Below are 4,994 nucleotides of genomic sequence, written 5' to 3'. Positions count from 1 at the left end.
TCCCAATAAGCCTTAGGTCTTAAGTTAGTATTTAGGTTTAATTTTCTAAAGGGGTAGGCCTACTTAGCTTATAAGCAGTCTATACACCACCACTATACTAATTATAGGCCGGTGGTCTTCTGGGAGGGTTTTGGTTAGGTCCCTAGTTAAATATATTAGTATATTCCTCTAGCATTTCTAGCTTAGGGGAAGATTTTAGGGTTGCCTCTAGCGCTTAATCTTCTAATTGGCCTAGGTGGGGCTAGAGAGGTTCCAGTTACTTTCTGGCAGCGTTATAACCGTTATAAAGGGTATCTATGTTTTCCTTAGCGGTGACTATAGGTATATAAGAGTCTTTAAGCTCCTAGAGTATCTAGGTATTAGGGTTTATTTAGCCGTCTTGCCCAAAGGGTTATATTATCGCAATCTCTCGCTATCGGAGGGACCTTTTTACCTTTATGCGACGGCTTTCTATAAGGTATCCGTAGAGTTTCTATTTAGGTTATCGCGAGATTTTAAGGGAGAATAGTAGTTATAAATAAAAGATGTAAATAAATAATCTGGTCCTTAAAGCCAACTACCCTTCTAAAAAGAGTAGGAAGGATTTAAATATAAGGGGATCTTGTAAACAGGGGGCTATAAGGACACGATTAGAATAGGATAGATTAGTAAGAGAGATAAATCCTTAAGGAGGTAAGGCCTCCGGGATTACGGAGACTATATACTACGGGTATATGCCTTTAGCATATAACCGGCGACTATCTAAGGGGCATCTGGGGGTTGTCCTAAGGGCAACCTAAGGTGTCTATAATAATATCCCTTATATCTACCTACCGCTGTCTATAATATATTATCTAATATAAGTAACTTCTCTATATCCTCCTTTATTACTACTTTAATAATTACTAATATATACTAGCTGTGTGGCCTTAGTTATCTAAGCTATTTTATTATATATACCTTTATACTATTCTCTATTATAAAGCGCTCTATAGCTAACTTACTTACTTTTTTACTATTAATACTTATTACTAAAGGTACTTTAACCTAGTCCGCCTTAATTATATACTACTTAGGTCTAATAAGCCTTGCCCTAAAGATATATAGTTTAAGCTATTAAGTAGTTGTCTACCTAAATATAGCTTCTTTATCTTTTTCCACTAAGAATCTAATAATACTCGCGCTATTACTTATTCGCTATATATAGAAGTCCTTAATTATAGCTTCTATAAGCCTATTAATATCCTTTATACCTTATATAATAGTTTATTTTACTACTTTAGTAGTAGCTACCTTCTTTATTACCTTTAAATCCGCTTAGCTAATATTTACTACTAGCTATTAATTAGGTTCCTTAAAGTTCCTAGCGCTTATTATTTATAGTAAAGTTATCTTTAGCCCTACTATACCTCTACTAGCTGCTATTAATACCTATAATTATATTGGAGCTAAAAAAGTGTTTAGTTGCGCTTATAAGGACTAAATAGCTTTCTAAAGTTTAATATTTTACTTTTTAAAGCTTTACTGTTCTAATTTAATATCTACTAGTTTATTTTTAATACTCTTAATAATACTATTCTAGCTTATAATAATATTACTCTACTATATTATAGTTTCTTTAAGGCTTTTAATAAGTTAATAAAATTCGTTATAATTAATACCTCCTTCTTTATATTACGGACGCTTTAAGTACAATATTACGACTACTTGGAGAAGAATCGGAAGAAGCTAGTTAGTTAATTTAAGTACAGTCTAGGATAGAGCCGGTAGAACTATATAACGAGAAAGGGTAACCGAGGTTATATAACATACTACGTATTAAATAAGAGGAACGAAAGGAACTTATGTACCTTATATATAAGACGTATATTATATATAAGAAGGATTTTATAGGAGTATGGTTATATATTTAAGGACCCTTAATCCCTACCTAGATAGTTCCTTCCTTATAGTAATTCTTAGAATACAATTAGAGTTAATCTATTAGGCAACTACCCTACCAGTTATTATTACGTTGTTAACTTTTATACTTACATTTCCTACACACCTAGCCTAATAATAAGCCTATTATAGTTCTTGCTACAAGGTTCCGTTATATAATTACTACCTAGTTACGGTATTAAATATAAAAAGTTAAATAACATACCACTAAAAGTAGCCACTATAACGCTATTAACGGCGGCAACTACTTTAAGATTAGGAAACGACACTAGTATAGTAGATACTAATTTATAACAACCTGTGACGGTTAGACAACTATAAGAGGTAATTAATTAGTTAATAGCTAATAATACAGTATTAGAAGAAAGGGTTAATGGGATTAGAGCAGTAAAGGTTAAGTTACTATTAATTAAGAGGTACTTAGGAGAAAGATTAAAGCTTAAGGGGTTTCTTACCTAAATGCACTTTAAGGTCACACAGAAAGGGGTAAAGCTACTAATACCTATAGATTAAATAGCCTATGCAGGACTATTTCTATTAGGAAGAGCACTTAAATAGTTTAAGCTTTACCTTACGGAAATATAGATAAATAGAATAACAACTACTAATTAGGAGGTATAGTTTATGTTTTTAAGCTAGGAAGGATTTATAAAGCGACTTATATAAATATTTAGAGACCTAGAGGCAGTAACCATAGCGAAAAGAAAACTCTAAGATATTACGCAATAAACCTTAGCAATTAAGTATATAATATAGTTCTAGACACTAGCAATATAAGTAGAGTAGAATAATAAGGCGCTTATAGCATAGTACAAACAGGGACTTAAGGCTAAAGTCTAGGATGTAATTATCCTAATAGAAGATGCGGATACCCTACGGGATTTAATAGATTAAGTAATTAAGATTAATAATCGGATTTACTAAAGGGAATAGGCTAAGAGAGGTTAGAATAGAGTTCTATAGTTATATAAGGCGTAAAGTACGCATTAACTAAAGCTAAGTTAGAAACTATAGTATGGCGTAAAGCTAATGGACCTAAGTAGTACTAAAGAAGCCTATAAGAGATAAAGTAAGAAACTATAAAAACCTAGAGGTTAAGGATCTAGTAATTATAGGACTAAGAAGTAGAGGCTAGACTAGGGATCTTAGTAGCAGAAGACGTTTAGGCGGACTTTATAGTAAAGTTAATAGTTTAAAAATGGAGCTTATATAAATTGTAGGAAATAAGGTTATTTTATAAGGGATTATAAAGATAGTTAGAGTTACTATATAATAAAGGGAACCTAACTAGCAGAAGATATATATATATAAAAGGATAATAGTATACTATAAGGAATAAAGGAATATTTAATTAAAAGTTTCGCGTTTTATTATAATAACGTATACTAAATTTATAAAGACGCTAAGTATAGTATAAGCTATTAGCTATAGAAGCTAAAATCTATAAAGTATAGAGGAACTAATAAACTAGTTCGCAGATTAGATATTAGGGATAATAAATTTAATAAAGGCAAAACATTTTATAACGATAAGGCGATAAAGGCGGCTTACTAGGAGTATATAGACCTCGGAGATGTTATAATAGAGGTAGAGGATAATTCCACTATAGAATAGGGAATATTAGTAGGGATTAAGACCCCACTAGACACGATGTCTATTGCTTTATAAGACGTAAGAGAAGTAAAACAGCGAACTACTTTGGCACTCAATAAAGGCAAAAGGCTAAAGGCTTAAGATTCTTAAGATAAGATGCGAGACGACTAAGATTCTTAAGACAAGATAAGGTAAGCTTAAGGACCTATAACGGATAATAACTAATAGAGTAGAGCAGTAGCTTAGTTTAAAGACATATAAATAAGCTTGGGATAGAGTTTCCCGTAGGTATAAGACTCTTAAGACAAGATAAGTAAGATTTAAGACTCTTAAGACGAGATAAGAATACTAAATAAGCCTAGTTGGACTAAGGTAGGAGTAAAGCTTAAGTTAGAAGTAAGCTTAAGATTAAGAATCCTATAGAACTAAGACTTTAAGATATAAATAAGAGCTATTAATAAGATTAGAGAATCTGTAATATAAATAGCAACTAGATTAGGAGACAGATATATAGACCTAAAAGACTTACTAGGGGAACACGGTATTTAGCCTAAAGATTAAAAAGTTAATACTAAGATTAAGAAGCAAGAAGACTTTAAGGATCTACTTATAAGACGTAAAAGAAAAGAAACTAAGAAGGAATTTAGAGCGAGAATTACCTTATAGTAAGAACAGAAACTAAATAAAAGATCTAGTATATTAGAACATATAAGGTATAGAGCGCTAGTACGAAGAATTACTAATAGGCTAAAAGTAGGCATACTAAGAGCTAAGTGGCTTATTAAACTAGAATAAGAAAAGGATCTAGGGATTCTAACTAGGTTTAAGGAACAATATACTAAAGGCTATTACGACGTAGTAATAAGAAAATACTTCCTTATAAACGAACTATATATACTCTAGTAGCTATACTAAAAGTGGTATAAGTAAAGGCATAATAATAAGTAGGAAGATTTCTATATATAGTTAGATAAAAAAGTTATCTAAAACTACTTAATTACGGAAAAAGCGATAAGTTATATTAAGGGAGCCTTAATTATAATATTAAAGGATCTAGACGAATAAATAGAGGACTAAAGAAGTAAGAGGCGTATTTTAGTACCCGCGAATAAAGTTATAGCGTTTAGATTAATATAAGATAGGTTTAAACTTAAGAATAAAAACGAGCTAAGAGTTAACCTAAAGCACCTATTATATTATACGCTATTATAGATCGCATATATAGATAATATGTGCAATATATACAGAGCACTAAAGGATAAATATTAGAAATACCCTATAAGAATATATTAGCTAGTAGAAGAATAAAAGTATTAAAACGCTAAATATATATATAGCTGGCATCTAGTAGAAGTTTAGAAGTTAGGTAACTTAATACTTTAGCTAAAAAGATTTCTTACGGAAGAATACCTAAATAGATAATAGTGGTAAGAATACCTAAAGAATACATATCTATAGCATATTGAAGACAAAAAGCGAAC

Source organism: Cenococcum geophilum (assembly GCF_001692895.1).
Source record: "Cenococcum geophilum 1.58 unplaced genomic scaffold K441scaffold_1, whole genome shotgun sequence".
NCBI classification, from domain to species: Eukaryota; Fungi; Ascomycota; class Dothideomycetes; order Gloniales; family Gloniaceae; genus Cenococcum; species Cenococcum geophilum.
Note: the sequence above shows the minus strand (reverse complement) of the source record.